Raw genomic sequence first — 10,523 nt, forward strand, 5'->3', positions numbered from 1 at the left:
AAAGAGTTTTGAGTATCTTGATAAGATAGAAAGGCGCTATATAAGTATCACTTTGAGGTACATACTGGATTCCAAAAAAGTTGGGACACTAAACAAATTGTGAACAAAAACTGAATGCAATGATGTGGAGGTGCCAACATCTAATATTTTATTCAGAATAGAACACAAATCACAGATCAAAAGTTTAAACTGAGAGAATGTATCATTTTATGGGAAAAATCTGTTGTTTCCAAATTTCATGGCGTCAACAAATCCCCCAAAAGTTGGGACAAGTCCATTTTTACCACTGTGTGGCATCCCCCCTTCTTCTTACAACACTCAACAGACGTCTGGGGACAGAGGAGACCAGTTTCTCAAGTTTAGAAATAGGAATGCTCTTCCATTCATGTCTAATAATAACTGTTCAATCGTCTTGGGCCTTCTTTGTCACACCTTCCTCTTTATGATGCACCAAATGTTCTCTATAGGTGAAAGATCTGGACTGCAGGCTGGCCATTTCAGTACCTGGATCCTTCTCCTACGTAGCCATGATGTTGTGATTGCTGCAGAATGTGGTCTGGCATTATCGTGTTGAAAAATGCAGGGTCTTCCCTGAAAGAGATGACGTCTAGATGGGAGCATATGTTGTTCTAGAACCTGAACATAGTTCTCTGCATTAATGGTGCCTTTCCAGACATGCAAGCTGCCCATGCCACAAGCGCTCATGCAACCCCATACCATCAGTGATGCAGGCTTCTGAACGGAGCGTTGATAACAACTTGGGTTATCCTTGTCCTCTCTGGTCCGGATGACATGGCTTCCCAGTGTTGCATAAAGAGCTTCAAATCATGACTCATCTGACCACAGAACAGTCTTCCATTTTGCCACACTCCATTTTAAATGACCCCTGGCCCAGTGCAAACGTCTGAGCTTGTGGAGCTTGCTTAGAAATGGCTTCCTCTTTGCACTGTAGAGTTTCAGCTGGCAACGGTGGATGGCACGGTGGATTGTGTTCACGGACAATGCTCTCTGGAAGTATTCCTGAGCCCATTCTGTTATTTCCTTGACAGTGGCATTCCTGTTTGAGGTGCAGTAACGTTTAAGGGCCCGGAGATCACGAGCATCCAGTAGAGTTTTACGGCCTTGACCCTTACGCACAGTGATTGCTCCAGATTCTCTGAATCTTTTGATGATGTTATGCACGATTGATGATGATAACTTAAAAGTCTTTGCTATTTTACGCTGGGTAACACCATTCTTGTATTGTTGCACTATCTTTCTGCGCAACAATGGTGGAATTGGTGATCCTCTTACCTTCTTGGCTTCTGAGAGACACTGACACTCTGAGAAACTCTTTTTATACCCAATCATGTTGTCAATTGACCTAATTAGTGTTAATTGGTCTTCCAGCTGTTCGTTATATGCTCAATTTCCTTTTTCCAGCCACTTATTGCTACTTGTCCCAACTTTTTTGGGATTTGTTGACACTGTGAAATTTTGAATCAACATATTTTTCCTTTAAAAATGTTACATTTACTCAGATTAAACTTTTGATCTGTCATCTATGTTATATTACGAATAAAATATTGAAATTTGCCATCTCCACATCTTTGCATTCAGTTTGTATTCACAATTTGTTTAGTGTCCCAACTTTTTTGGAATCCGGTTTGTACTTTACACAACACTGCTTTCATGTGCTTGCATTCATTTACAGATCATCAGAAAATATAATGAAAGTCACAGAAAGAAGTGAACTGCAGCTTGTCTTTTTTTTTTTTTTTAACAGATACCATAAATGCATAAAAGTGGGAACCTATGTGTGCCAGCCATTTGGCATCCAGTGACTGCTTAAAGACTTTCAGTTCTGATGATAAATATGCATAAAAATTGATGAACAGATTGCTTATTGCTATCCCATGTCTATTTTGATTAGAGATACAATGAACAGACAATCATAAACCAGTTTTCTGAGGCCAAGTTACAAGACTGAAGATACATTGAGATGACACTTTGGTCATAGTCTCACTCAGACTAGTACATGAGCTGGGTCATATTAAAACTGTTTCTCTAGAATGAGATTGTTCAAAGAGTTTTCTACAACAGGCAAGATATGAAAGTCTGTAGCAGTTCCAAATTACCCCAATTCATAAGATATTTTTAAAACCAAATCTTTTGCTTCATAACAGTAAAATTCTGATCACCTTCATTCATTTTAACACTAATTTTATTTCTTCTTCTTCTTTTGGCTATTGTCTTTTCAGGGGTCTTCACATCGAGTCATCCTCATCCATCTTACTCTGTCCTCACTCCAACTACCTCCATGTTCTCTCTAACTGCATCCATATATCTCTTCTTTATCTTTTTGCTGCATTTCTAACATCCTTCAACCATTATATCCACTGTCCCTCCTCTGGACTTGTCCAAACCATCTCAGTCTGGCCTCTCTAACTTTATCTCCCAGTTGTTCAACTTGTGCTGTACCTCTGACGATCTTATTCATGGTCGTCTCATAAGCTTATCCAGCCTGGTCACTCCTGAGAACCAGACTGGTGGGTGGTCTGAGTGTCCTCCCCCATAAAATTTTGAATAAAATAGATGCCATTTCCTGCACTCTGGTATATTTGAATTGGTTGTTTAACATCTAGTTTTACCTACAAAAGTAAACACTTGACTCAATAAACTATTTTAGGGCTGAGATGGGGTAGAGGTAGGGCAGCCGACTTGGGACCAGAAAGTCACGGTTCGGCTCCCAGCCATTCCCACCTGTCACGGTGTCTCTGAGCAAGACACCTAATCCCTAATTGCTACCCGGGTGCTTACATAGCTGCCCACTGCTCCACTTGGATGTATCTCAAGTGTGATGGGTTCAATGCAGAGAATACATTTTGTCACGGCATGGGGAACATACAGTGATGACAATCTCAGACTTCCCTTCCATTTAGAGGTAATGATACAACAAAAGTAGCCCGACCAACAGCTCTCCTTGTGTGAATAGAACACACCGCTTCTATCACGCATCCTAGCCACAGTCTATGAAACATAGTGAAGCCTACATAAACTTTAAGGAAAAAAAGGCTAGCCAATGGCCTAGCATAAAGCAATATAATTATCTATCATGTTTATTAGTAGCTTAATATTCCTAACTAAAAGTCCAGTAGTGGGCTAGATCTACTGTAACCTTACCAAGTTGTAGGGTCAAGAGGCAAACATGTAGCATTAACACATGAACAACATTCAGGAATTGTTTAAGAACATTATCAACTATTTTACATGAATGGTAAGATCACTCCTCCTACAAGGAAATGTAACCCAGGATGCGATAACCTCGGACAAATAAACAAACAAGATAGCTGTAATGGTGGAAGTGGTGAAGCTCACGGTGTTGCCTGAGGCATTTAGTGAGGCATTTCTGTTATCAGCCAACATTAAGCCCAATAAGTGTTAATTTTACATCACACAACCTATTAAACACTTTGTACAAAATCACTTCAGTGTTAACTAAAAACAAACACTAAACTTATACAACCAGAAGTTGCAACATATATCTACATATAAAACACATAAAACAAAGCACAACTAGCATTAAGAATGAACCTTTAATTTAACCATTAAGCTACAATGTAAATATGACAGAAAAATGGAGGCTTTACTTGCAGTTGCCTTTGTACAGAAGAACATGTGGTACTTCCTGTTTATAACTGTTGTAATCAGCTGCTCACGAGGTCGGCCACTGGCCTTTATCATCTTTTACATTTTTCCGAACTTCATTTAATTTTAGAAATGGAATAAATTGTATTCTACTCTTTAAACGCTCAAGGGAACACTGTCTGAATTGCACGTTCTCCACTGATAACGTTTAACTATGTTTTTATGATGATTTTTCACAAAATCTCTATGACTATGGCATCCGTAAAGCAAAACCTTGATCTTGGTGTTGGAGGGTAACCAGGCTGCAGCTCCTGCAGTGAAGGGGCATTTCACTTTGAGACAAATTGTGATTGCTGATTGGACATGCCTACTTAATTGATTGAAAGGCGGTGTCGAAGATCCAACTCATAAAATAAATCATAGATTTTATTAGCCTGTTTAAGAGTGTCCATCATTTTTTCCATATTTATTCCCAATTTATTAAATATTTTGTAGAATCTAAGGTTTGAGAAGTAAGCCTGGTGGCCGGGCTTTTACCCATGGAGCTCGGCTGGGCACAACCAGAAGAGGAGACGTGGGTCCCCCTTCCCATGGGCTCACCACCTGTGGGAGGGGCCAAAGGGGTCAGGTGCAATGTGGGATGGGTGGTGGCCGAGGGCGAGGACCCTGGCGGTCTGATCCTCGGCTACAGAAGCTGGCTATTGGGACGTGGAATTTCACCTCACTGGTGGGGAAGGAGCCTGAGCTGGTATGTGAGGTTGAGAGGTTCCGGCTAGAAATAGTCGGACTCACCTCTACGCATGGCTCTGGAACCAGTTTCCTTGAGAGGGGCTGGACACTCTTCCACTCTGGAGTTGCCCCTGGTGAAAGGCGCCGAGCAGGAGTGGGCATACTTATTGCCCCTATCTTGGTTCCTGTGTGTTGGGGTTCACCCCGGTGAATGCTTCTGTGCTCGTCATGGATTGTCAATAATGAACACCATGTTCAAGCATAAGGGTGTCCATATGTGCTCTTGGCACCAGGACACCCTAGGCCACAGTTCAATGATCGACTTTGTCGTCATCTCTTCTGATCTGTGGTCACATGTCTTGGACACTCGGGTGAAGAGAGGGGCGGAGCTGTCCACTGATCACTACCTGGTGGTGAGTTGGCTCCGATGGTGGGGGAGGATGCCGGTCAGACCCGGCAGACCCAAATGTGTTGTGAGGATTTGCTGGGAACATCTGGCAGAGTCTCCTGTGAGACAGAGTTTTAACTCCCACCTCCGGGAGAACTTTGAACATGTTCCGGGGGAGGTAGGGGACATTGAGTCCGAGTGGGCCATGTTCCGTGCCTCTATTGTCGAGGTGGCTTACCGGAGCGGCGGCTGCAAGGTTGTCGTGCCTGTCGCAGCGGCAACCCTCGAACCCGATGGTGGACACCATCGGTGAGGGATGCTGTCAGGCTGAAGAAGGAGTCCTATCGAGCCTTTTTGGCCTGTGGGACCCCGGAAGCAGCTGATGGGTACCGGCAGTCCAAGTGACATGCTTGGTGCTCAGGTGGTCGCTGAGGTAAAAACTCGGGCATGGGAGGAGTTTGGAGAGGCCATGGAGAATGACTTCCGGACCGGTGTCAGAGCCTGGTCCGCATTTCCGGCAGTAAGTCGGGCTTGTTCCCGGTGAGAGTTGGACTCTGCCAAGGTTGCCCTTTTTCACAGATTCTGTTCATAACTTTTATGGACAGAATTTCTAGGTGCAGCCAAGGTGTTGATAGGATTGCACCGCTCAAGGTGGCTGCATGTTGGAGTAGCTCTGTTACTTTCATTCTGAGATATTATTTTTGAAAACTTTAATTCCTCTTTTTTCTGGATATAAATCACTTTTTTTTGGATGATTATTTCCTCTGGTGTCGGATGCTGTGCAGCTGGAAGGATTTTTACGGAAATATCTTTACTTTTGGACATTTGTTATGATGCGTAACCATAACAACAAGGTTTTTTACAACCGGGAGCAGCTGATTAACATCTCCAAAGCTCGAATAATATCTCAACTACAGCCTCAAATCCCAAATGAGTTGAAAAGGAGGCGGCGTGGATGCAGAGCAGGAGCAAAGAAGAGGGAGAAAGAGAGAAGAATGCAGTTTAAACGATCTCTTCCATCAATCATGATGGGCAATGTGAGATTGCTGGGAAACAAGTTGGATGAACTTCAAGCCCTAACAAGGACCCATCCAGAGTATTGGGAATGCAGTGTTATGTGTTTCACTGAGACATGGCTGCAGGATCATATCCCCGACTCCAGCGTATCCTTGCCAGGCTTTCTGACCATACGAGCAGATAGAGATTTAAAGAGGAGTGGCAAAAGGAAAGGAGGAGGTTTGGCAGTGCTTGTGAACAACAGATGATGTAATCCTGGACATGTTACTGTTAAGTGTCGTCTCTGCAGTCCAGATATTGAACTTTTAGCCCTAAGTTGTCGTCCATATTATTTGCAGAGAGTTCACCGGTGTTATTTTGGCAACTGTTTACATTCAACCCAATGCTGTTGCCGAGACTGCGTGTGATGTCATCAGTTCCGAGGTTGCTAAGCTACAGACACAACACCCTAGTGCATTTGTTGCAATATCTGTGGATTTTAATCATGCCTCTCTCTATGATAAAACTTCCGACATTCGAACAGTTTGTCAGCTACTCTACCAGAGTAAACAAAATGCTGGACTTGTTTTATGCAAATGTCAAGGATTCATACATCGCTAAAGCTAGACCCCTCTTGGCAAATCAGATCACAATCTTGTGTTTCTCTGCACAAAATATAAACCCCTTGTTCAGAGGCAACCTGCAATAAAGAGAAGAAAGAGAAAATGGTCAACGGAAGCTGAAGAAGCCCTGCGGGGTTGTTTTGAGGCTACAGACTGGGATGCACTGTGCCAGCCACATGGAGAGGACATCAATGCCATGACTGAGTGGTTGACTGACTATATAAACTTATGTGTAAACAACACCATCCCCACCAGAACAGTGAGATGCTTCCCCAATAACAAACCCTGGATTACCAATGACCTGAAGGAACTGCTAAATCAGAAAAAAAGAGCATTCAGGGAGGGAGACAGGGAATTATTGAGGAGCACACAGAAGCAACTAAAAGTCAAGATAAGAAACAGCAAGGAGGTGTACAAGAAGAAGCTGGAGAGCAAGCTCCAACAGAACAATATCGGAGAGGTGTGGTCAGGGATGAAACAGATCACAGGCTTCAAGCAGAAGGAGGATCAGAAGGATGGAAGCCAGGACAGAGCCAATGAACTGAACACATTCTTCAATAGGTTCAGTTCAGGAACAAGCTCAGCATCCTCCTCTCTTGCCCACAGCCAAACATACATACCACCCTCCACTGACCCAAGGCTGTCCTGTCACACCTCAAATATTGTATCTACCACCTCAGTCATGGACCCTTCTTCTACTTATTGGTCTTCAACCAAATCAGAAGATGCTGATAACTCCTTTGCCTCCCCCCTCTGCGTCTCCAGAAGTCAGGTGAGGAAGCAGCTGGATAGACTGAACCGGAATAAGGCTGCAGGTCCAGATGGTGTCAGTCCCAGAGTCCTGAAGGTCTGTGCAGAGCAGCTCTGTGGGGTTCTGCAGCACCTCTTCAACCTTAGCCTGACCGAGGAGAAGGTTCCAGTGTTGTGGAAAACATCCTGTCTTGTTCCAGTGCCAAAGAAAACTCACCCATCAGTCCTCAATGACTATAGACCTGTTGCACTGATATCCCACATCATGAAGGTCCTAGAGAGACTTCTGCTGACCCACCTGACTAGACAAACAAGTACATATCAGGACCCACTGCAGTTTGCTTATCAGCGTGGACTTGGAGTTGAAGATGCCATCATAAACCTGCTTCAGCAAACTCACTGTCATCTAGAAAAGGCAGACAGCACTGTGAGAGTCATTATCTTTGATTTCTCCAGTGCATTTAACACAATCCAGCCTGATTTGCTTTGTCAGAAACTTCAAAAGACTCAGGTGGAGGCCTCAACAATCACCTGGATCAAAGACTACCTGACAGACAGACCACAGTCTGTGAGACTGAAGGGTTGTGTGTCTGACCAGGTGGTCAGTAACTCAGGAGCACCACAGGGGACTGTGCTCTCACCATTCCTTTTCACTCTGTACACCTTAGATTTCTAGTACAAAACAGACTCCTGTCATCTGCAGAAATATTCTGATGACTCTGCAGTAGTCGGGTGTATCAGAGATGGACAAGAAGCTGAGTACAGGGAACTGGTGGACCGCTTTGTGGCATGGTGTGGAAACAATCATCTCATCTTGAATGTGAACAAAACAAAGGAGATGATTGTAGATTTCAAGAGAAATAGGAACAGGTCCAACCCTATTTCCTCCATGGGAGAAGAAGTGGAGGTGGTGGAGAAGTATAAATACCTTGGGGTTCACCTGGCCAACAGACTGGAAATGCAACAGTGAAGCCGTCTACAAGAAGGGACAGAACTTCTTCTGTACTTCTTGAGGAACCTGAAGTCCTTCAATGTTTGCAGAAAGATGCTGCATATCTTCTATAAGTCTGTTGTAGAGAGTGCTATCTCTTCTGCCATCATCTGCTGGGGGAGCAGCACCAGAGCGTGACTTAAAAAAGATCAACAAGCTCAAAACTGGCTCAGTTCTGGGGACTCCTCTAGAACCTTTGGAGATGATTGTACAAAGAAGAATTCTTCATAAAATGAAAAACATTATAGACAACTGTCAGCATCCTCTTCATCAGACTGTCATACAACAACAAAGTGTCTTCAGTCAGAGTCTTCTTCAGGTGTGCTGTAAGACAGACCTCTACAAGAGATCCTTCCTGCCCACAGCCATCAGCATCTATAACAACTCATTAATGAAACCAGGATGATGAGTTACCCAACATATAATTTCCCTCTGGGATTAATAAAGTATTTTTGAATTGAATTGAATTGAATTGAATCTGTTTTGGTGGCCTTAGGATTGTGTCCCTGCTGTTTGCATATGATATGGTCCTATTGGCTTCATCAGATCGTGATCTACAGCTTTCGCTGGAGCGGTCCGCAGCCGAGTGCGACACGGCCGGGATGAGGATCAATTCCTCCAAATCCGAGGCCATGGTCTTGACTCAAGACTTTTTTTTGTAAATAATTACCTTTTTTTGCGGTTTTATTTATTTTTGTATCTTGAGATCTATGACATAATCAAATATTCGAGTTCTACTCGGGTTTTATTATGTTAATGTCGAGTTTAAAAATTATATACTCATTCAATCCCTAGTCTTGAGCCGGAAAAGGGTAGAGTGCCCTTTCGGGTCAGTGAGGAGGTCCTGCCCCAAGTGGAGGAGTTCAAGTATCTTTGGGTCCTGTTCACGAATGAGGGAAAAATGGAACGTGAGATCGATAGGCGGATAGGTGCAGCATCTGCAGTGAAGCGGGCGCTGTACAGGTCTGTTGTGGTGAAGAGAGAGCTGAGTCAAAAGGTGAAGCTCTCAATTTACCGATCGATCTACGTTCCCACCCTCATCTATGGTCATGAGCTTTGGGTTGTGACAGAAAGAACGAGATCTCGGATACAAGCGGCCGAAATGAGTTTTTTTCCGCAGGGTGTCTGGGCTCTCCCTTAGAGATAGGGTGAGAAGCTTGATCATCCAGGAGAGACTCAGAGTAGAGCCGCTGCTTCTCCACGTCAAGAGGAGCCAGTTGAGATGGCTCGGGCATCTGTTTAGGATGCCTCCTGGACGCCTCCCTGGTGAGGTGTTCCGGATACGTCCCACCAGGTGGAGGCCGAGAGGAAGACCCAGGACATGCTGGAGGGACTATGTTTCTCGGCTGGCCTGGGAGCGCCTCGGGATTCCCCCGGAGGAGCTGGACCATGTGGCTGGGGAGAGGGAAGTCTGGGCCTCCCTACTTAGGCTGATACCCCCGTGACCCGACCACGGATAAGCGTAAGAAAATGGATGGATGGATGGATAGAGGTTTGAGAAGTGAGGTTCCTTACAACATCATTATGATGGTTTCTTTATTTTTTAGGTGTGCTGAGTCAATATTTAGTGGTGCTTGAGCACCCACAAAAAGAGGCTGAAATCCACCATTGCATTTAACTGTGTCAGTTTCCAGAGCTTTCCTCATGCGCTTTCAACTTTCCATCTTTCAAACACGACTAACCGAGTGCACTGACATGTTACATCAGGATAGAGCTGTCTTTTCTAACCTGAGCCTAAAGCCTGGGCCGCTCAGGCCCGAATTTGAGTCGGAGCAGGCCATAATAATGTGTTTAACGTGTGGGTCAGGCCAGTCTCTGGCTTTGATGTGTTTTTACACATCATGCAGCACAAAGAAAATTAAATAAGAATGCACAATATAAAATTGTGTTAGTGTACTTAATGAGGAGGAGGCAGGTCCGACCGGCTGGTTGAAAGAGGTAAAAAAATGTCCAGTTAAGCTCAGAATGAACAGCTGATCACCGTCCATACACGTCTCCGCACTTACTGTCATGGAAGTAGCAGCATCTACAAAAGCTGAAGTGAGCAGCACATTCAATTAAAATAGCCTTGTTCTATATTTTTCCAAATAATTTTGCTCAAAATTTTATTTTTGTTCCTCTGTATAATAGCCTATCTTTAGAGTTGATTATTTTAGGCTATTCATTTTGTGTGTTAATATCCATTTGGTGAAACAAGAAATCTTATATTGTCCTTACTTTGAAATGTGTTTTTAAAATATGTATTATGTCAAACTGATTTGCTTATGAAAGCAGTTATTTTTTTTCGGGTTCAGACCTGTAATTACATTTATTCCATCGGTTTCAGATCAGGCTGGGAATAAATGATACGGGTTCAGGTCGGATATTTTAGACACGAATGCAACTTTACATCAGAGTGCGTCTGCAAAAAAACCAAACA

The sequence above is a fragment of the Nematolebias whitei genome, chromosome 4 (genome assembly GCF_014905685.2).
Source record: "Nematolebias whitei isolate Nwh7 chromosome 4, NemWhi1, whole genome shotgun sequence".
Lineage (NCBI taxonomy): Eukaryota > Metazoa > Chordata > Actinopteri > Cyprinodontiformes > Rivulidae > Nematolebias > Nematolebias whitei.